This window comes from Mauremys mutica, chromosome 8, assembly GCF_020497125.1.
Source record: "Mauremys mutica isolate MM-2020 ecotype Southern chromosome 8, ASM2049712v1, whole genome shotgun sequence".
Lineage (NCBI taxonomy): Eukaryota > Metazoa > Chordata > Testudines > Geoemydidae > Mauremys > Mauremys mutica.
Window position 1 is genome coordinate 75,917,924 of NC_059079.1, and position 27,448 is coordinate 75,945,371.

The following is a 27,448-nucleotide window of genomic DNA, read 5'->3' on the forward strand; positions in this document are numbered from 1 at the left end:
TTTCTTCTCAGATGTCCCATCACACACCTTCCACCCCACGGTGCCTTAAGATCAGGGCTCCCACATGCAGGCAAGCCATCATTGTGCTGCTGCAAGCTCCACAGCTGCTGCTTATTGCTGGGAGTCGAGGAATCTCCCCCGAGAAACTGCAGAAGCCAGAGGAGCTGCCTAAGCCTGTGCTCGTGAGAAATGAAGGACGGCCACAGCCACCTGCTGCTTGGTGGGGGTGACCGTACGCTTCCAGCCATGGATAGCTGCAAAGCACACGGGAGGGCGCAGCTCAATCCAGAGCTGCTCTGTGCTCATGTCTATGGCTTGCAGTACACAGATAACCCCTCCTCAGCCAGAGAGAGGAGACCTAGGGTGGGGTGGGGTTGGAGACTCCCCACAGACCTCCCTGGTCTGCAACATTTCAGGGGCTGTAGGTCTCTGCAGCTCTCCACGCCTGGCTCAGCTCTGTTAGAGAAGTAGAGTCACGGGGTTCACTCTAGGGATGAACTTGGCCCCGGAGGTGGCATTCCTTGCTGCAATGCTGGCTAAGCAGTGATGATAGATCAGTGCGGTTGTGGGCTCCAGATAAGAATTTCCTTGGAGGAAGCGGGAAGGCGCTCAGGAGCGAGAGGGAGGAGCAGAGGGCAAGGCACAGCTGCTCAGAGCCAGCTCACATCCAGCCTGCAGACGACCTGGCTTTCAGAGAGGATATCCCGGAGCAGAGTGGCAATGCAGTCAATGGGAATCTTGCCGTGGATCACTACAATCTTATTCACAATCAGTGGAACCAGCCCTGTTGGCAATCCCCTCTTGCTTATTAGAGGTCAGCCTTTCTGGGCCCAAACCAAAACCCTGGCTCCAAACATCCCCAGTCTCAGAGAGGGGTCCCAACACCAGACTGGAATTCCTCATTACCATAGGCCAGATCAAAACTCTGAACCCAGCACCCACGAGCTTTGGGGTGCTGGAACCCCGCAGTGGAACTGTCCCAACAGCATGGCTTGATCCAACCCCTAGATGAAACTGCTCAGCAGGGATTACCTGGGAAGTGGCGTGACACAGGGAACAAGGCATTCAGCTGACTATGTGACTGGGGTGAGACACTTGCCCTGCCTGTGCTGCCAGTATCTGTACCAGGGAGCTAACGCTACCTACCTCACTTCGAGATCTGTGGATGGAAAGAGCTAGATATTATTATTTCTACTCTGTGACTTCACCTTCAAGGGCCATTTATCCAGAGAGCTGCCCATGGCACGAGATACACACGTGGCTGTAAAGACCAAGGCAGGCACTGCTAGAATGGCCCAAATGACAGTGCTTTCCACTCATCCCCAAACTTCCATCCAACGTCACTTTCCGTATCCAAAGTGTCATGACCGGGGTTTGGGAAGTCAGGCCTAGTGGTAGGGTTGCCAACTTTCTAATCGCACAAAACTGAAAACCTTTGCTCCATCCCTTCTCTTGAGGCCCCACCCCTGTGCTGAGGTCCCGCTCCCGCTCACTCCAACCCCCCTCCCTCTGTCGCTTGCTCTCTCCCACCCTCACCCACTCGCTCATTTTCACTGGGCTGGCTCAGGGGGCTGGAGTATGGTAGGGGCTGAGGGCTCCAGCTTGCGGGGTGCAGGCTCCGGGATTGGGCCAGAAATTAGGAGTTCATAGTGTGGGGGGGGCTCCAGGCTGAGGCAGTGGGTTGGGATGTGAGAGGGGGCTCCGGCTCGGGGTACGGGCTCTGGCGTGGGGCCAGAGATAAAGGGTTTGGGGTGCAGGAGTGGGCTCTGGGCTGGGGGTGGAGCTGAGGGGTTCAGAGTATGGGAGGGGGCTCCAGGCTGAGGCAGGGGGTTGGAGTGTCTGAGGGGGTAAAGGATTTGGGCTAAAGGTGCAAGTTCCAGGATGGGGCCAGAAATGAGGGGTTCAGGGTGTGGGAGGGGGCTCCGGGATGGGACAGTGGGTTGGGGTGCAGGCTCCGGGAGGGAGCTCAGGAGGGAGTGCAGGGTACAGGTTCCAGGAGGGAGTTTGGGTGTGGGAGGGGGTTCCAAGCTGGGGCAGGGGGTTGGGGTGCAGGAGGTGGTGCGGGGTGCGAGCTCCAGGACGGTGCGGAAAGGAGCTCAGGGCTTGGGAGGAGGGGTGAGGTGCGGGGAGCAGACTCCGAGTGGCGCTTACCTCGGGGGGCTCCCCAGAAACTGTGACATGTCCCCTGGCTCCTAGGCAGAGTCGCGGCCAGGAGGTTCTGCGCACTGCCTCTGCCCACAGGCGCTGCCCCTGCAGCTCCCATTGGCTGCGGTTCTCAGCCAATCGGAGCTGTGGAGTCGGCGCTCAGGGCAGGGCAGGGGCAGCGCACGAAGCCCCCATGGCTGTCCCTCCACCTAGGTGCCAAAGCGACATGTTGCCACTTCCAGGGAGCCGCACAGAGCCGTGTAGGGAGCCTGCCACCTTGGGGCCAACCGGACTTTTTATGGCCTGGTCAGCAGTGCTTAGCAAACAAAATCTTCCTGGAGTTTACCCCAGATACCAGTCAACAACCTCCCGTCCTGGCACCAAAGCAGAGCTACGGCATTCTCTGAGGACAACTCTCTATGGAATATCCATCAGACACTTAATCTAATAAGAATCCTTCCTGCAGTGAGATGATCTGTAGATCTTAAAGCACTTTACTAAGAGGAGCAAGTACTATTCTATCCATGGTACAGATGAGGCGCGGAGCCGGGAAATGACCTGCTTCCACAGTGCTGGGGCTGGGAGGAGACCCCAGGAGTCCTGACTCCTAGGCCAATGCTCCTCTTCCTTGAGTCACAAAACACCCCAGAACTTAAATATCGTGAAGCCATAAAGGCACATTCGAAATCCAGAACAGCCCCTTTCTTCCCTCCCGCACCCAGGCACAGAGTTGCCACCTTGGATTTCTTTGTCAGAACAGAACCCGTGTTTGCATGGTGTGCCTCCTGGTCCCACTCTAGTGGCTGAGCCACATAAAAGGTCGATGAGTCTGTTCCCGCCTGTTTAGCTCAAGCCATAGCTATACAGTACATGCTTTTAGATGCAAGCTTTCCAAGCCATCCGGGGACATCATTACCAGAAAATCCTAACAAGCCACAAAATGGCCCTAACCCACCCTGGCTCAGCTCATCTCTCTCCCTCCAAAAAGCCTCAGAACTTTAAGATGCGGCAATTGTCAAATGACAGACTAAGATCTTGCTGATTGTAGAAATCATTTATTCGTAAGAGAGTGAGAGGGGGACAAGAGAGAGAATGCTGAGCTCCTTGTAAAGCATGTAAAGACGACAGACTGCGATTTCCATCACTCCTGTGTTATTTCACTGTCCGGGGACCAGCATAACTGGGAAGTAATCAGCCTCTTCAGGTGTTAAAACTCGTCTTGAAAAATAATTTCCACTTTCCTTTAATTTTAAATAAATCAGTTTCCTCCCGCAGCCTCTGTTCTCTCAGCCCTGCGTCAAAGCTGCAGTAAAAGCCTCCCAAAAGAAGCTGAGGCTGAGATGCTCCCAAGGATCAAGAGGGAAAAAAAAAGAAAATAAAAGTTCTGCTTTTTAGATGATTTCAGAGAAACTGTTTCCCGTTGTGCATTGATTAGTGGCTGCTCTGTGCCTTTGCATTGTCTGATACTTAACAGGAATGAGCAGAACGCCAAAGGAAAACAGACTTCTTTTCAATCTCCAAGACGAGGAACTAAAAGTCCATAATTGTGTACACTGTGGGATTTCTGTCTGTCCGTCACTTCTGAAAGCGCAGCAATCTGCCGCACAGTTTATCTACCTGTCTATCTATCAAGGTGTCTGTAATGTGCTCGGTCCTATGGCATAAAATACAGCAATTCTCAGAATCATTGCTGGCCTAGAACGGACTGGTTTTTCATCCTTCCATTGGCTAGGAGCATTCCCTGTGGGACATGCAGGGGGTCCTTATTAGGGGAAGGGAAAATTGTGCAGGCCATGCGTGTGATTTTAGCTTCTTCTATTGGGTGGGAACAAGCCTTTGCAAAGGTTGTAGGTAGTTCCACTACCAAGGACCCTTTGGCAAAAATGTCCATCTCCCAACTCCTGAGACTATCACCCTGTCCTCTATCCGCTGTAATGTTCCCATGCCTCTGGAGGAGTCTCCATCCACTGTAATGTCCCCACGCACCTGGAAGGTTGCATAGCTATGGTCTCTGCATTAATGAAGCCCTAGTTCACTGAGGGCTTTGTATTGGAAGACTGAGATTTTAAGGTGAATCCAAAACTCTACAGAGAGCCTGTGATGCGAGCATGATGTGCCTTCGTCAGGAGACAAGCTGCAGCACATGGGACCAGTCCAGGATAACAGGAGTGGACATTCCAGCCTGAATGGGTTTAATCCAGTTCAGGGATGGAAAGGCTGCTACTTTATTGAAAGGATATATCCAAAAGGCCCAATAACACATGCCCACCATGCTGCAAATCTAACGGAGAGGATAGGGTGTTCAGTTTGTAGCCTAAAATGGGCATTCATTTCCCCTACAAAAAGACTTATCGGTACTAAGGCAAAGCTGTTAAGTCAAGGCCTCAAAAGAAGGAACTGAACCCATGATAAAGATTGCAACTAAAATCTCTTCATCTCTGTACCCCAATACCCGAGCATACAGCCTACATTGGTTTCAAAGGAAGCTGCACTTTCATGCCCAAGGGAAAACTCTGGCTCTTGATGATGAAGTTTCAAAGCAGCTGTTAACAGCTCCGCAGCTCACAGCTCAGCTCCCAAACGTCCAACTTGTATGGCAAAAATCAAAGCTGGAATTACAATGCTTCTCTCCCACATTCTTTCCCAGGTGAGGAAGGCAAAATAAAACTTAGCTATGACTTCTAATTACAAATATCAGTTAGTCTAAGCAAAGAGAGGTTCTGAGGAACAGAGCAAAGCAACCTGCATGAACCCCACACTGCTGGGTCCGTTATAACGTTGATCTGAAGACCAAGAGGGATCTGAATTTTGTAGAACTTGTGAAACTGTTTCTTATTGTTTGACAGCAGTTGATTTAACTGGATTACGGCTCAACACACAGACTCCAGCAGGGAAAAGACACCGATTGCTCCCTGTCAGTTTTTCCTCTTGCCCTGGCTGGTTCCATTCTCCTCCAATCCCATCTTGGAAGCAAGACAGATCCAGAGAAGGATGCAACTGACAATTCTAAAGGTATCATGGCTAAACGTCTCTTCGTATTCACTGTTCCATGAGAACCTGAGTGGTGTGTGTATCTAGCCAGTATCCTCCAAATGAGCAACCACCACTGCCGATTCTACAGGAGCCTTCCAGACCTGCAAAGGTAGCAATGATAAGTTACCTCTAGCCATTCTGAGCCAGAGGCAATCAACTCTGGTGCCCTCTCTTCATAGGCACATTTTCTGTGAAGACCCCAGCTTTGTCTCAGCCCTCCCATAAATGGGTGGATAAACATTTGGAATTTCAAGACAGACCTTGTGTCCATTTAACACACAGTGGTAATATTAACAATTCCCCTAGGCCGAGTCAAGGAGATAATTCGTCCTGAGGGTTTTCAATCTTCAGGCTCGCAGTCAGAATACTGTCTTATTAAGTTTTCAGACTATAAGCTGTCTCCTAAATTGTAAAGGCTTTAGGGTGGACTCTGTGGATATTTGTACCATGTACAGCACTGAGCACATTGCTGATTCCTGGCAAATCATCATTGCCATTAGCTGGACTAGAATTTTGTCACAACTCAAGAGGGTCTCCTGCCCTTGGGTCATTGTCTGGAGCTCCTATTACTCATTCCCAGATTCCACGGGGTGGTCTTCTTAAAGAGCGGTTATGTGACACAAATCATCTTCCAAATGCAGAGGGAAACATCACAAGAGACTGTGACCATTCCCCAAGTGATTTCGTTACACTGGTTGTGGTTTATTTCTACTTATTCAAGAACACAGTATGCCTATTGCCTTGAAACTTGTGCAGATCACAGATTAAGATAAAACAAAACATCAATTACAACTCAGGCATGGAAAAAGACCACAGAGTCTTGATTTCACTGGGCTAGGTTGTGGCTGAAAAGATGAGCCATGTACCATGCCTCTGAAGACTAAACAGGTTAAGGTCTGACAGACCACCCGATGAGGGAATTTTAGAGACAGATCTCCTCCAGAATGCTCTTCTGAGGGCTCTCAGCACAGCCTCTCTGCTGATCTCAGCTGCTGCAGTAGCGTACAGGGACATGTATGGTCTCTAAGGAAGCCAGCTCCTAAATTACAAAAGGTTTGGGAGATTAAATGCAGCACATTGAACTGCACGTGGGAGCAGATGGGACGCCATCATAGTGCATGGCCAGCAGCAGTAACATGCTTGCACCGCCCTTCTCCACCAAGCAGCTCGCCATTCTTCTCCACCTAAAGTTTCCAAGCAGTCGCCAAGAGTCGCCCTGAGTAAATAGCACTGCAATAGTCTAGCCAGGAAGTGACATAGATATGGATGACAGTAGCATCGGCAAGGGAAATCAATAGCCTCTCAGCTAAAAAAACTGGAGAGGGAGTGTGAGAGCAAGCGAGTCAGAGGCCTAGGTCTCTAGTCCCAGCTCCCTCAGAATGAATGGATAGGGGCAGGGGGATTATCTAGTAACCATGTCTATTGTCTGCGATACGTGGATTTATTGTACCACCTCTGCTGCTGTATCTGTGCATCCAAGAGTTGCTCAGGGGCCAATAAATACCCTGTTGTGCTTTCCAACCCAGAGGTTTATCGTACTAGTAACAACCCCCCAGAAGAGACATTTCCCATCAAAACATGCAGGCCCCACTCAAGTCAACGGCAAAACTCCCACGAGTTTCCAGGGGTGGTCAGGATTTCACCTGAAAAGCAAAGGAAGCTGCAATCAGCAATGCCACCATCTTGGGGTGATACCGTACCCTAACAAGAACAGCCACAAACATGCTATGTGCCCAGAGACTGCCAACCTCCTCGGTAGAGGGGAAACACCCTCCGGTCGGAGCAGTCACAACCCTCCTCCACTCCTCCAGTGCCAGCACCACTAGGGTCTTATCTGGCTGGCACCTAATCCAGCGCCAGGACTGCCCAGCTGGGAGCTGACGAGATGGAAACACAGACCTGAGCACTAACCACACCATGAGGGCAGCAGGGCCCCATGCGCCAGGCATGAGGCAGTTCCATGGGATATGCCTCCAGATCTGCTGCCAGTTGCCACAGCAACTCATGTGCCCCTCTGTGTCCCACCGCGAGGCATGGAAAGTTGCTCCCTATTTATTTTACTGGTGGTTGCTATGGAAATAAGGAGACGTGCAAATGTCAGACTACCCAGGCGCTTGTTGGAAATCCACTTATCTCCACGGCCACTTGGAATGTCCAGATCCAGGGTGGTTATGGAGATAAGGCAACTTAAAATGTCCATCAGAATATGCAAAGACTCCACTTGCCCTGTGGACAACTAACGACTTCTCTTCTTTCCCTCCGCACTCCACAGAGACGTGCTCCAGGGGCCACCAAGTGGAGGGAAGGGCTGGTCAAGCCCCCCTCCACCAAGCAAATCAAGAGGCTGCCCACCACCTGCATGCCCCCTGCGATCCCACAGATGCCGGCAGCTTGGCAGGCTCGCCACTCCTGATGTCGTCAATGTGTGGCTCATTCCCCCCCACACCCCACCCCCTACGGCTGCCAAAGCTGCTGCGCTCGCTGCCCAAATCCTAAAGCCACTGTAACTAAAACCTACCAGATTGAGACTCAGGAAGGCAATCGCCTGTTTTTTTCACCCCTCTCCCTCAAAATGGGATTGAACAGATCTGTGTGTAGGGGCTGGTCTCACAGCCAACGGGCAGCAGCATCTGCCATTCAAGTGTCACGGCATGGCTCTCTGCGGGGAGCATTTCATTTCTCTCCTACCTTTGCTGGCTGGTACTGCCTTCCTAATGCTGTCCTCCTTTGTTTGGGGGACTCTCAAAGGCTGCTGTAAAAGGAATCCCTGTAACCCAGAGATGGACAGATAAACCCAACACACTGGAGGCAGACGGGGACAGCCAATTTTTCCCCTTATTCAAAACTTTTGCATGTCAATTTGGGGGTGGTTGGAAGGGCTGGACTGGCAATGAAAGATCAATCAGAGCATGGGGAGCAGTAGTGCCATCTTCTCTCACACAAGTGCCTCTTCAACATGTCTCAGCCCTGCCCTCCACAGAGTAGCTTAGTCTCTGCAAAGAAGGTTGCCAAATAGAATTTGTGGCCTGTGATCCACAGAGCAGACTAGATGATCTAATGGTGTCTTCTGGCCTTGAAGTCTATGGTTCTATGGTGATTTATGCAACATGGACACCTGCCCATGGGAAAGTGCGCTGAGACCTAGCACAGTTAGCTACAGACGTCAGCAGATTCCAACTCCTGCCATACAACTGGGCTATAACCTTTTGTAACCCTGATCCATGCCATATGATTGGGACCAGGTTAATGCTGATCAGCCCCTTCCCAGCACTCCTTTTTCCTCTGACACCTGGCATCAGAAGAGAACAGTACATATCTCTAGCAAAAATGGAGCCAAGGAAACCACCTGAATCCCTCAGACCGGAGGGGAATCTGGCAGAGAGCTGAAAGAGCTGCTAGCAGAACTTCCAAACTTTCCTACAAGCCAGAAGTACTGCAGAGCAAACTGAGAGGGCCCTCCACACTGTTACCTGTGGCAGGCCCAGAGGCTAGTGACAAATCATTCCATTCCAAAGACTGCAAACTGGTGCACAAAGCTATTCAAAGCATTTCAACTACACAGTGATCTATGCGACAGTTCCCTTGGGGAAGGCACATTTTTGTGACAAGAAAGCAGCTGCCAGGTGAAACCAAGGATCATGACGTTACAATACTTGGGTGTTAGAGCTAAGACATGGGAATCTGAACAGTTAACCAATGGACTTATTAAAGCCTGAATTGTTTGGGGGTATAACTGATAACCAGTTCACAGCGAGATCGACTGGCAAGAGAGACGCTTTTGGAAGTTAAAAAAAAAAAGTTGTCGCAGATGCATCGCTATGGAAATATTTTGCGATAAACAACGGGTAAATTCTCAGTCAATCCAGGCTCACAGAAGCGGGGGCTGTCTTTCTGTAACAGGAAAGATTACCTCTTATTAGAGGACTAGTACTCAATTTTCTTAGCAACGTAATACCCCATTGTAAATCAGTTTGCTCACCACAGGCTTCCAGATGAGTTAGTACCAGAGATTGGCCAACAATTCACAAAAGGCTCATTTCTGCAATTCTCTGAAATATTAGTTCAAGCACCTTATGCCAAGCCCGTGCGATGTATCATCAAACAGGCTGGCCAAACAGCCAGCGCAAAGAGCATGCTAGAAAGAAAAAGGCCTGGCTGATTCAAGGGATTCATGTTTAGCATCGGGAGTATATCACAACCCACCACACAGTGCTTGGTTAGGATCAGAGGCATGTGGGCAGGGCAGAATCCTTAGTGCCCATATCTAATAGGCTCTGAAGGAGTTATAAAATAATTCGATCGTGGGAACCAGAACAGAAGAAATACTATGACAAAGAATGCCAAATGGCTGCCCCCACTACATGCAGGAGAGTGTTAGAAAGGGGCTGGCAAGCTGCCATGGTAACAGCTAGACCAGTGATGTGCCATGGATACCCCTTAGCGCTGGACCTACAAGAGCTACAGAAGACATCTTGACAAAACTAAGGTGGGCAGTGGTGGATACCCAGGATGCTCTGACAGTGCTGACAGGTGTAGCGCATGTTAACCCCTGTCCCTGGCCATGACAAGCATCAAAAGCAGCCAACTGGGGCTCCAGATGACAGACCCTTCCCAATGCTGACCAGGCCCCTGCAGAAGGAATTGCTCTGACAAGAAGTGGCCATGCGACGGGAAGCCTGATGGGGTTCCAAGATGGTGCCTACTGACAGACGTCTAATGAGAGACACCGAAAGCCTGCCTCCTCTCAGGAGGGTGCGGGTCATCCCCATCCCACTTGTGTCTATCTGGGTGGTTTGTGACTGGGCTGTATTAGTGTGTGATTGCCAGTTTTGGTTGATATTGTGTTTTATTTGGGCTTGATTTTTAAGGAGAGAAAGGTGAAGATTTAACAGTAGCCCCTGGAATCAGTGGATACTGACCTCTGCCATGTGACCTTTGTAATCCTGACCCGGACCACGTGACTAGGGCCGGGAAAAAAAGATCAGTCTCTGTCACACCTTTGTTCCAAGGCCCTGAACTCACTGCATATAGCCCAAACAGCCCAGCCAGTGAGCCCCATGGTGCACGGATTCTGCGGCAGAAACAACGCCAGCCAACGAACAGAAGTGGCTAGCGAGCTGGCTTGGCGGAGGCCACCTTTGGAATGACGAGCATGTTTCACTAACACGAGACAACGGGCAGCCTGAGCATGGTGAAGGCACGGCCAGCGTTCCACATCTGGCTCCTCTCCAAAGGGCTCCCAGTCTGACTGGGTTAGATTCTTTGTCTCCAGGCTAAGACGGGCTTGAAGCAGGCAGCCTGGCAGCAGGGGTGGGGCGCCTTGCCTTGCTCTGCGGTTACCTTCTCTGGCCAGCTCAGGAGTAACATCCTAAGGCTCTGGAGAGAGCCTTACCCTGCCCTCTACAGCCAAGTACACCTCTACCTCGATAGAATGCTGTCCTCAGGAGCCAAAAAATCTTACCGCGTTATAGGTGAAACCACGTTATATCGAACTTGCTTTGATCCACTGGAGTGCGTAGCCCCACCCTCCCGGAACACTGCTTTACCGCGTTATATCCAAATTCGTGTTATATCGGGTCGCATTATTTCGAGGTACAGGTGTATAATGTGGGGACCTTGCCATGTGAGGAGGGGCAGAGGAGAGGGATCCTGGAAGACTCACAAAGAAAATTGACCATCACCCACCCTGGGATCAACCTTGAAGCATTTTGCTCTCTATACAAGCCCTGGAAGCTGGGTCTTGGAGATCCCAATGCTCCCCATTAACATGTCAATCTGCTCTTTTGTGCAGCAATAGCCAGAGAGCCCAATGCACATTCTGCCTGCAAAACACTCAGACAATGAAACCCTCCCTCCACTCTCAGCGGACTTTCAGCCTGACCGCCCCGTTTCCCTGAGAGCAAGAGAGGACACGCTACACAAAACCGTTCTCCTGAGCTTTCCCTGCACTCTGTGCCACTTGTCATCTGAGCAACCCTGTGGCCTTTAGTTGCCAAGGTTCCAGAGCTGTTCCAGAATCGGAGTTAGCTCAGCTTCTGCCCTGGAGCAAGGAATGTGAAACGCTGCCACTGGAAACGAAAGAGAGCATCCATCATTTCTCTTGCCAGGAATATATCCAGCCCAAAACGAAATACTGCCTGCGAAACAGCGCACAACAAAAGCCCTCAATTTCATCAGCAATGCAGAGCCAGCTCCTCGCCTATCGGTCATTTCCACGAAGGTCTCGATTGTCTGCATTTAGAGAAAGAATTAAACATCACCAATGCAACCTAAACAAAAAAGAGCAGCTAAGTTTGGCCGGGCTGCGGGAAACAAGGCTCTCCAGGGGACGGGACCAGCTCTGAGTTTTGATCGCTGCAAGGCCCCTGGCCGAACTGTACGCCACACCCATGATGCATCAAAAGTCAAAGGCTTGCGGGAACGACAGCTCGCTCTCCCCATCCCCTGTGCAAAAATAAAATCCAGCTGTGCCCATCCACAAGCCCCACCTGGGGAGCAGCCTCCAGGAAACTATGAGTGTTCTGCTACCAGCCAGTGGAGCATCATTTAATAACCTCCCCAGGGAAACAGACTTTTAGGGCCTGTCTCAACGCCATCCATAGGCCAAAGGCAAATGGTGGGGATCCCCCAGACACAGCCCCAGACCCAATACAGACAAACCAACCAAAATGTCAACAGAAGGCTCTCCTTCCATGGGGCACACAACCATATGCAGTGGCCACGTGCCCCCACAATGCCTGACTGAAACGCCCTGGCTCCAAGGGAATACCGCGCAGTCTGCCTGCCGATAAGCTAGCAGCTAGCCTGCCTTAAGAAACAGGCCACGCTAGGGTTTACATTGAAAATAAACACAAGCCAAATCCTGACACCCCAGTTCACCCTCGCTGAAGAGAAGCTTGCATTCAAAACCGCTGGCCCAAATGCTGCAAGTCTGACTCACTTGCCTCTCAGTCCCTTATCTATCTGTTTGGGTGTTTACATGGCTCCATCGCCATGGTATGAGGCAAGAGCAGCGGTGGTCAAACTACAGCACGGGGGCTGCATCCAGCCCTTCAGACGTTTTAATCCGGCCCTTGCGCTCCTGCCGGGGAGCGGGGTCTGGGCCTTGCCCTGCTCCGCCCAGCTCCCAGAAGCAGCGGCATGCCCCCTCTCCGGCTCCTACACGTAGGAGCATCCAGGGGGATCCGGATGCTGCAACCACGGCCAATGGGAGCTGCAGGGGCGGCACCTGTGGACGGGGCAGCGTGTAGAGCCACCTGGCCACACCTCTGCATAGGAGCCGGAGGAGGGACATGCCACTATGTCCGGGAGTTGCTTGAGGTAAGCACCGCCCAGACCCTGCACCCCTGACCCTCTCCAGCGCCCCAACCCCCTGCCCCAGACCTGATCCCCCTCCCGCCCTTCAAACCCCTCGATCCCACCCTCCAGCACCCCAGTTCCACACCATAAGCCAGAGGCCTACCCCTCCACCTGCACTCCAACCTCCTGCCCCAGCCCGGAGCCCCCTCCCACACCCTTTCTGGGCCCACTCCAGACCCTGCACCCCCAACTGGAGCCCTCACCCCCTCCCACACCCCAACCCCCAATTTCATGAGCATTCATGGCCCGTCATACAATTTCCATACCCAGATGTGGCCCTTGGGCCAAAAAGTTTGCACACCCCTGGGCAAGAGCCTACTGAAGTCAATGGCAGCTCTGGGCATTAAAAACTAAGACTCTGATTCAGGATTGTACTTCAGCACACGCTTCATTTTAATCATATGATTAGTCCCATTGCAATCAATGTGATTACTCTGTTGCTTAAAGTTAGGCACATACCTGAGCACCTGCCTTAGAAACAAGCACCTGGAAACATGAATCGCCCTGGATCTCCAAAAAGCAACTGGAAATCACAGCAGTGACAAACAGCATGAAAAATGCCACCTGGGACAAAACAGACTATTTGCTCCGTGCACCATCCTCTCCCTTCTCTCCTTGCTTTGGGACATCTGTATGAGCAAAGGATCTTTGCCACTTACAGCATGCCCCTGAAGTTCAAATCCCCTATTCGTTTATTTTGAAATGCACACAGTGAGCCCATTTCTGAGTTCCTGAGCACAGCTACAATGAGACGATATTGCAACAATACAACAGACTGACCCTGCCCAGTTAAAGAACCTCTTCCTTCAAATTTACCTCTTCAAGTGATCTCTCTTCCCTTGTTCTCTATGTCCATAGTGCCCACACACTTGTCGTCCTGACCCATCGCCCTGCCTCTTGTCTGGTGTTTGTTAGTCTTGTCTTACTACTTACATCTTTGGGACAGGGTCTTATCAAGGACAGTAAGGTGTCATGTACATTTACAGCCCTGTGTAAAGTATAATATACTAGTATTACCAATAGAAGACCTAGCTGACTCTAGAAAGGCAGTGTGGTGCAGCAGAATGGGCATTAGCCTAGCATTCAGGTGACCTGGATTCCATTCCCAATTCGACCACTGATCTCCTGCATGACCTAGGGAGAGTAACTACAAGGTGTTTGGGGGGCAGGGATTGCCTCTCAGCAGCTCTTTCTACAGCGACCAACACTATGGAGCCCCAATCTCAGCTGGAGTTTCTCAGTGCTACTGTAATACAAATGGCAATAACTGATGTAAGTACTCATAAGGCCCTCATCACCATCTAACACCAGATAACAGGTCAACCAGCTACTCATACTAAGGAAGAAGGCTGAGCAAGAAGTGAGGCTTTACACCATGTCCTGAAGGTCAACAAATTCTGGCTCTGAGAGAATGACAGGGCATATGAGGACCCTTCACCGAGAACATCCTGTACCCAGGCGTTCAAATCTAGGGATCACCAACCAGTATGTCCCAGCAGGCACAAACTGCAGAGATGATGCAGAGGGAGAGAGGAGACATCACAACTGTGACATCAGTTTCAACAGCAACCTATTGTGATGCCATGATTGGGAAATTCTGCTTTCAGCAAGGGTATGCGCAGAGGAGCTGACCTTCTCTTCCTTACCATGTGTAACTATAGATATTATTGACAGATTATCCCGTTTACCCCCACACAACCGGACGTCGGGGTAGGACACTTTCAGGCAGTGGCACCATGATCACTCACTGTGTATGTTCAAAATCTGGAAAGACATCCACATTGCATCTAAACACTATCCGCATGGGGCCAAGCTCTGGGGTCAGATATGAACATACAACCCTCCCTGAAGTGACAGTGGGTTGTGCGCTCACATCGGAAGGCAGAGTGAAACTCAGGGTGTTCTCAAACCCACATACCAGGCTTCTATCAGCTCTTCTAGATCTTGACACATGTCCATATAAAGAGAATTTATTTCCTAGTTTTTTACCCCCTTCTCCATCCTCCCCTACAATACCACCATGCAGCATCTCTCCGCTTACCAACAGGGGGATATCAATCCCAGGCAAAATAGTGGAAAAGCTGCTTCAGGATTCAAGTAATAAAGAACTGACAGATAGGTATATAATTAATGCCAGTGAGCATGGGTTATGGAAAATAGGTCTTGTCAAACAAATCTGATTTCATTCTTTGAGAGATTACAAATTTGTTTGACAAAGGTAACTGTGTCGCTGTTTTTGTAAGGCGTTTGACTTCGTGCCGCAGGACATTCTGATTTAAAAATTAAAGCATTATATAATATCAATAAAGCCTATGTTAAATGAGTTAAGCACTGACTAATTGACAGATCTCAAAAAGTAGTCATCAATGGGGAATCATCATGGAATGGGGGTGTTTCTAGTGGGGTTCTGCAGGGATCGGCTCTAGGCCCAATGCTATTGAACAATTTCATCAATGACCTGGAAATATAAAATCACGGCTGGCAAAATTGGCACATAACGCGAAGATTGGTGAATAGTGATGAGGACAGGATCAGCCACACAGAGCGATTTGGATCATCTGGGAAGCGAAGCCCACTCAAACAAAAATTAATTTTAAAAAAGCCAAATGCAGTTATGCATCTAGGTCATAGCTACAGAAGTGGGGACCATATCCTGAAATGCAATGATTCTGAAAAAAGATTTAGGGGTCATAGTGGACAAGCAACTCAATATGAGCTCTCCATGCCACGCTGTGGCAAAAAGAGCTAATGCAATCCTTGGCAGTATCAACATAGGAGTAATCAGTAGGAGTCGGGAGGTGATTTTACTTGTTTACAGCACCGGTATGACTGCTGTGAGAACACTGCACACAGTTCTGGTGTCCACATTTTAGAAAGGATGTTGAAAATTGGAGAGGGTGCAGGAAAGAGCCATACAAACGATTCAAGGGCTGGAGAAAATGCCTTATAGTGATAGATTGAAAGAGCCCAATCTGTTTATCTTATCAAAAAGAAGATAGAGAGGTGCCTAGATTACAGCGTGTAAGTACCTTCATGGGGAGAAAATACTGAGTACTAAAGTGCTCTTTAACCTAGCAGAGGAAGGCAGAACAAGAACTAATGGCTGGAGGCTGAAGCTGGACAAATTCAAACTAAAAATAAAGCACAATTTTTTAACAGTGACTGTGATTAACCACCAGAACAAACGACAAGGAAAGGTGTGGATTCTCTATCTCTTGATGTCTTCATATCCAGACTGGCTGCCTTTCTGGAAGGGATGTTTTAGCCAAATGCAAGTTATTCGGCTCAATACAGGGGTAACTGGATGAAATGTCATGGCCTGTGACATGCAGGAGATCAGACTAGAAGATCTAATGGTCCCTTCTGGCCATAAACTTTATGAATCTATTAATCAAAGAACTGTTACTCGAGATAGGTGCAGATACCTCTGCCCTTCTTGTCTCTTACTCAGTTGAGAAACAAAAGAAAGATTACCCACAAGAGCGAGTAAATCCTCCACCATTGCAAGCCTCTTCCCCATTCTGTGCTAGTCTCCCAAGCAAACAGATGGTGTAGAGACCACCCATCCACTTACCTTGAACTGCAGCACGTAGACCTCATGATGCCAGGTCTTGAGAAAACGTTCTCTCCATCTCTTAAGAAGAGTTTAGTCTTGGAAGCTGGCTTCCTATTTCCTGAACTTCCTGCCAGGCCCAATCAAACCTATGAATAGCTCACCTCACATACCACCTAGATAGAAATGTTATTTGACTAATTTACATGAGACGTAATGACGCTATTTTAAAGCTCCCCGGCCAAAGTGCTGTGGAATATACTGTAGGGAATAATCCCGCGCTGGTCCAAAGGGAATGGACTAGTAGAGCACGCAGTGAGACATGGCAGCAACAAAACCATGGGAGAGAGAACTCAGTGTTGGGCTGCACACACATCATCTCACGCAGCAAGCAGGAGACAGGGAATAATCCAGCTCATTATGACTCATCCAGGAGACTGCGTTCAGTTCTGGGTGATGCAGTACCAGGAAGATGCAGATAAGTTGGAGGGAATTCAGAGAAAAGCAACCCAGAAGACTGGGGGTGTGAGGGACTGATTTATGAGGGCAGATTAAAAGAATGAAAAGTGTATAGCCAGCGCGGCTAAGTGATGACTAAGGGAGGGCATGATAAACTGCCTCTGCAACCCTTTAAAGACCATCTCCCAGCCCTGGCAGCTGGCATCCACATCTATGCTTAACCTGGCTGCTAAGGGCAGGAAACCGCACACCATGCAAGAGGCAAGATCCTCCCAGCTGAGAGGGGAAGGTGGAGGAAATGCAAGGACATCAGAGAGCTCTGCCTGAGCAACTTGCTCAGACCTCTGTTGTGAGTATCCAGGTACCTACCAACAAAATCACTGGCCTGCTGCTTGGGGATAGCCAATGGGACCAGGTGGAAAGACATGATCTATTAAAAAAAAATCCTATAAAGCCCCCCTGGTTAGAACCTCCCTGCACATCTCGAAGCTACCCTGTTACTAGAGGACAAACAAACTATTCCTCCACATTAGACTGGAGCTATTTCACGTCCCAGTAGTGTGTGTGGGGGGGGGAAAGACACAGGGAAAAGAGGTAATTCCTCTTACCAAAATGCTGGTGATAATGGCTCTAGTTTGCTCAGGGTGGTATCCCCCTTCCTCAAGATCTGTGTCAGAGCTGCACACAGTCCCACATGGCCCTTGTCGGAGATCCAGTGGCCTACCAAAGAGGCTATAGGGACAGGGCTGCAAGATCCATGGGTGAAGGAAAGATACTCCCAGAGGGATGGAGCCATGGCCCAGGAAGAGCATCCTGCAGAGGAGACTGGTCTGGAAACCTATTCCATGTGAGCCAACTGTTACCCCTAGGCGCTGCCCTTCCTGGCAAGAGAGATTCCTGATGCCCCTTCTACTGCAAACAGGACCAGAGCACGGCTTGGAGAGGGTGGGGAAGAGAATGGACACACCGCATTCAAGCCTGGCCTTTGAGAGAGCTGGGAAGGGTAGGAACAGACTCCATGAAGTGGAAACCACCACTGGGGACGTAGCTCCTCTCACCCAAGATATTCCTGTCCCCAAGTGTCTACTCAGAATGCAGCTGGCATCCACACAGGGCCTTCTAACATGCCCAATTCTTTCATCATCCTTCAATTCTTCCTTTTCTTTTTATCTTCTTTACCTAGATGCGGGGGAGAGGGAGGCCAGGAAGAGCTGAGTCATGGACTCCACATGCTTCAAGAGTGAAGTAAACAAAGACTAAGGAGGAGGAAACGGAAGGGTAGGAGTTTTCACACCTAGCCTTGACTGACAATTCCTTTGTTCTCCAGCTTCCTGGAGGTAGGCGCATCCCTGTGTATGGATGAGCTGTAGCGCAAGATGTGGAGGGGCAGGGGGCGTCACAGGAGACAAACTGAAATTAGCAATGAGCAAAATCATCAAGGAAGATGGCATCTTCTGCATGTCCATTTCCTCCAAAGTGCTGGTCCATCCTGCACCTGGGAACTGGTTTGAAAGGACATCAGTGAGTCCCAATCCTGCTAGGAGCTGAGCAGACCAAATTCCATAGGGATTGAGGGTCCCCAATAACAGAGCCAGTTAAAATTTGGAGAATGAATTTTTTTGTCAACAAATGGCCTTTTGAAAACAAAAAATGCCACAAAGAACCATTGACTTTCTGGAAATTTTTCAGGACATTTTTTGTGACTTTTTATTGGTGGGTTTTCGGTGAGTTAAGAATGACCATAATCTTTTTGATAAAGATTTCATTGAGAACTAGGGTGACCAGATGTCCCGATTTTATAGGGACAGTCCCGATTTTTGGGTCTTTTTCTTATATAGGTTCCTGTTACCCCCCATCCCCTGTCCTGATTTTTCACATTTGCTGTCTGGTCACCATATTGAGAACATTTTGCAAAAGGAATGGGGGAAAAGGAGTCCTTTTTGAAACCCGCAAAATGGAAACAACCTTGAAATATTTTGCTAACATTTTATTGTTTTGTGCAGCATAACTCAGCACTTCACAGGCCTCGTCCATAGTGATGGAATAACATAGTGGGCTTCTCAGTCCCTCTTCTATCACGCCAGCCCTATTAAAAAGTAATACGATAATTCTTCTTAATGACTGACTCTACCTGGGATCTGCAAATCTGGTTCAGTTCTTCCTGATCCATACATTGCCACTGAGATCAGAGATTCTACCATCAGAAATTAGCTGCTGATTTTCCTGATGCTGCACAAGGCAGAAGAGAATCCAGCTTGCTCTCCCGTACCTGTATCAGCTCTACCAGGATTAAGAGCGGTACAAACTTAGTATGGACCCAACTCTGAAGTTAACAGGAGTTTTAGTTTCAGGCGCGCAAGGAATGCAGGATTGGACCATCCGTCAGTCAAATAAGCAGATATGATGATAAGAGACACAGGGGCAAATTTTCCTCCTGATTACTTAAGAAAGCTCTACTCACATCAAGTCCGTAGCTGTTCAGAGGATTTGGCCCAAGCAGATATGCTAGAATTTCCAACGAAGTAGATAATACCTCTGGCATGAGAAAGACACTCCTATTGCGTGACTGAGCTAAGGACCCAAACAAAAGCATTTTAGGCCTAGGATGCTTACACTGCCAAGGCTCTAACTCGAGTGACTTTGCCAGCCCGTGGTACAGCACAAATTCCTCTGGGCAACTGTGACTCCTGATTGACTTGCCCAACATTGCAAGTTCAGCCACCCATCCCTTCATCATGAATCCCCCTGAATGCAGTGCAACACGAAGCCTCCTTTAATGGCCCAGCAGCAGTGGCAAAGACTAAAGACAGCACCTAAAATAAACCAGCATGCCTCTGAATCCAGCTGACCTCCCCAGGGCACTGCACCCACTGAATGTAAACTCCAGAGCTGTCCGTTCCACCGATGGGGCAAGGACAGGGAGTCGATGCACCAAGAGCTGTGCTACCCCTACCGCCTCCCTCCTAGAGAGAGAACTGACCCAGCTACCGCCCCAAGCCCCGATTACATGCAGCCCCCAAAGACTCAGGGCTAGAACACCTCCCCATCTGAATGTAGCTACGCATTGCACTGTATTCCTTTCCAGTCCCTGATTGGTATGACCTTAAAGGTGAACTGAAATGCTTTTTTAAAATAAGGATCGTAAATTACAGAAGACATTTGAAAAACAAAGGTATAGTTTTCTCCTTTGGTTCTACATTTAAATTGTTGAATCATCATTTAATCAATGGTTTTCATAGCCAAGAGGCCAAGCCATGAAAGTCACTGGTTCACAAACCTCATCAGCTCATTGGGTAGAATGGACTTGCAGTTAAAGCCCTGACCAACCACTCAAGACAGCTGGGTTCAACTCCTGGCCCTGCTAAAGACTTCCTGTGTAACTCTGGGCTTGACACTGGCTACACTATAAAATTATATCGACTTAACTTACGTTGGCACATGGCCACCACAGTTACTGAATCACTTGTGTGCACGCAAACTTGGCTCCTTGTGTTGGCAGAGTGCATCCTCACCAGGAGCATTTGTATCGATTGTGCTCTCAGTGTGGGGCATTGTGGGACAGTGCCTGAAAGCCAGGGACAGTCGATATAAGTAAGGCAGTGTAGACACTGCGTTGAACTAATTACATCCACCGTGACTCTACACCGCTTGGGGAGGCAGTGTTACTAAATTGGCATAGAGACACTTACGTTGACAGGAACCAAATTTAAGTGCAGACACTTCTACAACTAGCTCGGCACCGGGCAGCTTACGGCACCCTAACCACGTAGCGTAGACCAGGCGTCAGAGGACGTCTACACTCAGAGCTAAAGTTGTGATTTCCAGCTCATGCAGATGTACTCGCATGAGCTGTCAGATGAGCTAGCATACTAAAAATAGCAGTGGAGCTGCAGCGGCTTGGTGAGTAGTGGCATGGGCTAGCTGCACCGAGTACAAACCTTCCTAGGGTAGCTAGCCTGTGGCTATGCTACTAGTTCTATTGCCCTAGCTCAGTGACAGCTAGCACGGGAACATCTACGTGAGCTGGGAATCACACTCCTCATTCATAGTGTAGATGAAGCCTCGGGTGAAATCCTGAAATGGCAAGACTCCCCCAACATCAACGGAGCTAGAATTTACCCTGATGGTATGTCCACACTGGAGCTGGAAGATGTAGCCATACCCATGCTAGCTCTGATCGAGCTAGCATGCTAAAAACAGCTGGGTAGCCATGGCAGCATGAGCAATGGCAGGAGCTAGGGTTTACATGGGATCGTACTCAGCATGGCTGCCACTGTGGCTGTGTTGCTACTTTTAATGTGCTAGCTCGATCTACCCGAGCTGGAAATTACACCTCCAGCCCCCGGGTAGACATACCCTTAGGGTCTCTGTGCCTCAGCTTCCCATCTGTAAAATGGGGATAACTATCCTGCCTTTCTCCCACTGTTTGCCTGTCTTGTCTATTTAAATTGTAAGCTCTGCAGGGTAGGATCTGTTTCATTTTCTGTGAACATACAGCTCCTATCACACCGGGCCTCCAGGAGCCACTGTAACAGAAATCACCATCCTCATAAGAGGAGAAGAAATAAAACAAACTAACTTAGGGGAACAACCCAAGAGGGGTTCTCAGGGCTCATGTGCATGGAGAATGCATGGAGCAGTTTAACTTAAGCTGTGAATTTAAACTGGATTAGTCAAACCAGTTTCATTAAACCAGCTCAAATCCCCATGTAGATGCTCTTACTTTGGTTTAAGAGTGGCTTACTGCAGTTTAGCTTAAGTCCATTAAGAACAGGTTTAAGCTAAATGGAAATAAGCCATTCTTATATACAATTTAGAGTGTCCATACAGGGGTCTGCTCTGGTTTAACTAAACCAGTTTAATTAAACCAGTACCATTTTGTGTGTGGACAAGGCCTACAGGTATATATCTCCACAAGACAGTTGCACCATTTTACCTTAAGATGTGAATTTAAACCAAGTTAGTTAAACTGGTGCAAACCTCTAGGTGGGTACTCATATTTCAGAATACACCAGGCTTGTTTCAGTTAATTAGGAATCAGTTTAAGATGAACCGAAATGAGCCGCTCTTAAACCCAAATCAGTGTGTCTACATGGGGGTCTGCACCGGTTCAACTGAACTGGCTTAAAAACCCACTTGAGTTAAACCAGTGCAATTTTCTCATGCAGGGAACAAGGCTCTTGTGCTGCTAACCGGCTGCAAGTGCCTAAAAGAGGGCTCTGAAGAGCTAGCTGGGTGGGGGCTTTATAGTGACAATCCCCAAACACAGCCACAGTTTCATGCAAGGGCTGTTTCACAGAGTGCCCAGACAATGGTGTAACTGGACGTGCACTCACCATTATTCGTGCGTGCAAGTGGCCAGATAAAAGCTGGCCCGCAACGTTTTGCTGGTGTTATGGTTTACCAGGCAGGGCTCCCGGCACTTTGGCGGAGGACTGTGGAGCACTCAGAGCTGGGCCTGGGCGTGTGCCAAATATACAGGCCTTCAGAGCATGGTGCCTGGGGGAGACAGATCCTGTTCTGTCAGCACCTTCTGTGACCTTCCCCTCCGGCCGGAGATCCCCCCCTTCCCTTCACACACACACCCTGAAAGAGAGACTTGGCCTCCACAGCCCTCAGTCACAAATGACCCACCCCACGTTATCCCTGCCAGCTGCAGCCCTCCCCATAATGGCAAGCACCCCAATCCTGCACACCCCAACCCCGGCACAGGGTTGTGATGCCTGCCTAGTGAGCCACGCGGCATTCTCCACACAAAGCCCCTGCAATCCTAGGCCTGGCGCCGGGCTCCCTTTCTAAATGAAATGCTGATGATTTTCCCTTTCCTCCACGTCTCTCTCCCTCCCTGACCTTGGGAGCAGTCGTCACGCAGGCAAAGGGGAGGTGCAACGATTAACCAGCAGGCCGGAGTGGGGTGAGCTCATCGGCTGGATGAATGGGCAGCCTGGCCCAGCTGGAATTCAGAGCACTGCAGACAACACTGAGCCGGACGCATTCATCTGCAGCAGGGGAGAGATGAAAGCGTTTCCTGCGCTGGCTGCCTGGCTGACCACAGCACCAAAGCACCCCCCCACCCCCGAGCCCTCCTGTTGCTGCTTCGGTGGAAGCCAGCGATCGAGATGTGGGTGGTGGGCACATGCCGAGGACGCACAGGGCTTTGCTGACTGCGACTCTTTAATCTCCTAGGCCTGCCGTAGTCACAGGAAAGGGCTTAGCCATTGCAGCAGAGACTGCGAATGAGAGGGAATAGGTGTTGGGCAGATGCACAGAAATAAAACACAGCAGTGCCCTGTGTCTCTGGATCCCTGCTTAGGTTGGTCTGGTGCTGGGGGAGCCTCAGGGCAAATGGCCCTACAGGAAAAGGTCTTCTGTCTTATCACAGGATAAGCACAAGCACCAGCACCGCACTGTCAATACACCTCAGTGCTGCCCTGGGGGTGAGATAAGGAGCTACGGTCATCATGGGGTGGGTTTTAAATGACACAGACGCCCACTCACTAAGGGATGGAAGGAGCCACCAGCTCCTTTCACACAGGAGCCTGATTCAGACCCCTCCTGACCTGAGTTGGAACTGAACCAGTGCCCTCAAGGTGGCCAGCTCTCTAGCCCTGTTCCTGAGACCCATGGCCAGCCAGTCCCCCACAGCCATGTCAAACTGCTCACTCGCAATCTGCGGGAGACACATCAAGGTACGTTGCAAACAGGCCAGCGTGGGGCGGGTGCAGCCACCCAGCCAAGCGCTGGGCAAACACAGGAAAGGGAGAGAAAAGCCGCAGGCGGAGAAAAGGAACAGAAAGGGCAACAGATATCAGGAGAGGAAAGAGCGGAAGGGCCGAGATAACGAGCAGAGAGGAAGGACACACACGTACTCTCCTTTGTCAAAGGGTTACAGGGCTGCGGCCGGAGCGCGACATAGTTGGCTTAGCCCTGCCGCCCTCTTACAGCGGCAGGGAGGGCAGAGCGGGCAGGGAAGCGGCTTGCAGCACAGACGTCCTCCAGCATGCCCTATTCTCGGGTTAAACTCCCCCCTAGCCTGAGACAATTCATCGTGGAAGGATGCTCAGAAAAACGACAACTGATCCTAGCGCCCCGGATCCTGGCAAGGGCGCAGGGTGGGCGGAGCTTCTGGAAAATGGCCAGGCTCTCTCCCTCCTGCCCACGCCCACCCCAGGGCCCTCTGCTCCCCACCTCTGAGTCCTTCTCAAATGACACCTCTGCCGAGCTGCCTACAATGCCTCTTGTCGATTTGTATGGACAGTCCCTTCTGCCATTTCTCATCCCTGGCCTCTGTCTGTCTGTCTGCCCTTAGACTGAACTGAGCGGGGCAGGTCTGCCCAGTCTCATTGGTCTGGAAAGTACCTGGTGTATCACGGGCACTACAGCAAACGACCAGGTGATGTGGGGTCAGTGTCGCTGCCAGAATAAACATGGATCCCCAGGACGGCATTCCTAGAGGCGCAGTGCACAGCCCAGCTGCACCTTCAAACCAGCCCCTCTTCCCTGACCAGGTGGTCTGGGAGGTCCAGTGACTGCATCAATAACCTCCTTCAGACTGGGTGTGAACACACCCTTCAATTAACATAACTCTCAGGAGGAGTTCAGCACAAGCCCCCACCTCAGACAAAAGGGGTGTGGAGACACGCAGGGGTTTTGATCCGAGTGGGTGAAGGGGTTTTGCAGAGTACTGTTTGGGTAAATAAGAGAGGGGGGTGTCAGTATGTGCGCGGGAGACATGGCACAGGAGAGTCAGTGCCAGAACTAGGAAGCCAAGCAGCAGCCTGCAAGCACAGGGCAACCCTGGAGAAGCCTAGAGACGTCTGGGTCGGGGATACTGGCTGACCCAAGTTTGGGCCTGTGAGCTAAGAAACAGCTCCTGCTTTTGATTCGGAGAAGCAGGACATGCCTTGTAATAACAAGGCTGCATCAAAGAAACTGCCTGGCTCCATCGGCAATTTCTATTCCCAACTGGGACATCCCCAGGAGTCCGAACTTGGACTACCCGCTTGGGTCACACAGGGGTAACATCAGCTACAGCTGCGGGGCCCTTTTCGCACCTTCCTTGTGCGCTGGGGCTTGGTGATGCCTCTGCTGCAGTATGGGGATCAACCAGGGAAACCTGAGCATCTGAACTCAGGTCTCAGCAGGTAAAAGGCCTTTCAAATGTCTTTTAACTAACATGTATGTCTACAAGCATTCTTCCAGGGCCTCTGAAGCCAGTGGAACGGCTCCCCTTCACTTCACTAGGATTTGGAATGAGTTGGCTTTTCTCTGTAAAGCCATACCTGCTTTAGGCCCTGTCTAGTTGAAGGCAGCGTCTCTCCTTAGCTGATACCATGAAGCTGCCAGAAGCAGAGGCACTTGCACCAGCAGCCCCCAGGTGTCAGCAGGATGGAGGACTCGGGGACAGCGCCTTCAGCAGGGGTGTGCTCAGCTCGGGGACATTCTCCCTCGCCCCTTTGGCCTGACACAACTGGAACTTGGATTCTTTCAGGTCAGGCCGCAAAGCTTACTTCTTCTAGGAGGGGAGGACGTGAGGGCAGGGTGCGGGGGAGGGTCTGTGTTTGGGACATGGGATTTTCAGTGCATCAAAAGCAATCGATTAACTGTAATCAGCTTTAGCCCCTCTTACTGAAGAAATTGGGTCAGTTCCCCTTTAAGGATGATTTTGCTCTTAACTTCTAAAACCATCCGTCTGATGGGAACTGGGTGGGAGGGGGAAGGGTGTGTTGAAATTGTCACACACAGTGTCACACAATATGGCACTCGGGCGACAGCGGAGAATAACACAGCAGCGGGATCGCTTGTGTGGCCGTCGTGGGGAGTTGTATCAGCACTTTCTTTAGAAATCCTGTTTTTCAGGGGTTTATAACTCAACCATAACAATTTGCTCTGGCAGAAAACTTTGCATACAATTGTAGCAGCCTGGGCCAAATTCTCCTCTCTACATATTTTTGCCTTGCATGAAAGCAGCGTCTGTTGTATTTGAAACCGACCCCTTAAAATACTAACATATATTTTTAAATGGACACATTTTTAATTTTTAAGAAAGGTTTGCCTTCCCGTGACTCAAAAACTGGCCGTTCTTTTACACTGAAACATTTTCAGGCTCTTACTCCCTAATGTAGGCTTGTGCCTTTGGGTATTTTCAGAGGGGGGAAAAAAACCAGAAAGCAGCTGAGCTACTGAGATTTCCCTATCAGCTGCTGTACACACATACACTGCATGGAAAAAATCCTTAGGAAATTTCTGTGAAAATAAAATAAAATAAAGACCTACGCAACACAGAGCTAGCTGGACACACCATGCCAGGAGGGTCTGACAGCGCTGTTACGGTCTATCGGGCCAGTAATCCACAAACTAAAACGGATTTATTGTACATGGCAGATCGTAACAGCTCCAAAGAAACCATCACTGTCTACTGTGCTTAAAATGCACTTTCTTTTTTTTTAAAGGGCCAAAATATGGGTTTACAAGATAAGATGCACCGGTTGTTCAGATCTGTTGCGTACATTACCCCTTGCAAAATATATATATATTCCTCCAACCCAAGTAGCATTGCACTGCCAATGTCATAGTCAAAACACTTGTCGTTACCAGTGGATTACCAGATGGTTTTCACCTCGGCTAGCAAGATAGATTAGAAGTACCGTTGTTTCCACTGTGATATTACCACTGAACACACGGGAAAATAAAAGGAGTGCATTAAATCTGACTCAGGCCCTGCACAAATCCAGCCCAGGCTTAGTTATTTTCCAGCTGGGAAAGAACGTAGCGAGGGACAAACCTCAAAAAAAAAAAAAAGTTGGGAGGTTTGTCTCAGACCAGCACCCGCAAATTGGGATTTTCACGCGTCTGCGCTACAGCCAGGATTATCATCAGGTTAGAGAATGCTAAAATAAAAACAACCCACAGCTTTATTCCTTTCGTTTTATTTGGGGCAATTTCAATGCAGACAACGTACCCAGATAAGAGTCCAAACAGCTGAGCACATGAGCAGAGCAAGGTTGAAACCATAACAATTCCGGAGCCCGTTCAAATCATTCAAACATTGGAAATCATTCGGGACCCAGGCAAAAGCTTATGTTGGAGATGATAATATCAGAGTGGGATAAAAGAGGATAAGCTAACAGGTTTAGTGGGCAGCTTGTCTGAGTCAGTGTCACTGAGGGAGGGGGACCGTGCTCCTGATTTACGCCAGAGAAGAGAATCAGGCCTGGGCATGGCTGATTCTTCTCATGTACACATTGATGTAAATCAGAAATGACTCCACTGCAGTCAATGAAACATTTGCACCAACATAAATGAAAGGAGTACCAGCCCCCACGTTTTCAGTGTATGTTAAGGCTTGTAAATTTCTCCATCCCCATTAGACCAGGTGCACAAGGTGGGGTTATGCCATCCAGCTGTGACCTGAGAGATGAGCAGCTGTTACACAAATGGCAGATCACAATGGGACGCACAAGCAAAGTGGAGATCGGTGCCTATGCTGAGACAGTCATTTCCTCACAGGCGAAGCTCGATCTCCTCCAGAGAGGGAAGCCTTGTATTCTCCTATTTCACCCACAGAGTCAATCTTCAGGCAGAATTTTACCAGCATGGTCTTTTGTATTATACAGAACACATTAGTGCCACAGTTCATGAAGAATGCTGCACCACCGCACAAGGAAGAAAGGGTTGTCTAGTGGTTAGAGCAAGGGGCTGGAAGTCAGGATTCTTGAGCTATCATCCTGTTCCTATGGGGCAGTGGAGAGTTTGGCCTAGCAGCATCGTTAGAGCAGGGGACTGGGCATCAGAACTCCTGGGTTCACTTCCTGGCTCTGGGCAGGGAGGTTAGCCTAGCAAACAGAGATGAGGGCCTGTGGGTCAACAAACCAGGCAAAACCTCAGTGATTTTGACAA

The 27,448-nt window shown here is 49.7% G+C and overlaps 1 protein-coding gene and 1 long non-coding RNA gene across 7 annotated transcripts in view; one reads left to right on the top strand and one right to left on the bottom strand.

Annotated features, from left to right (window-relative positions):
• CXXC5 (CXXC finger protein 5) overlaps positions 1–27,448 on the bottom strand; it is a 100,382-nt gene that overhangs the window by 26,007 nt on the left and 46,927 nt on the right. The window contains exon 1 of one of the 6 annotated variants that reach the window (XM_045028198.1): positions 16,112–16,458. The exons of the other annotated variants lie outside the window; for them this stretch is intronic. The gene's annotated coding sequence lies outside the window, so the exon portion shown is untranslated. Of the gene's footprint in view, positions 1–16,111; positions 16,459–27,448 lie in introns of those variants that run through there. 6 annotated transcript variants of the gene reach the window in all.
• Positions 16,585–22,627, top strand: LOC123376292. The gene is made up of 3 exons (XR_006581749.1): positions 16,585–16,898; positions 17,733–17,827; positions 22,411–22,627. It is a non-coding gene; the product is annotated as an uncharacterized LOC123376292 (long non-coding RNA).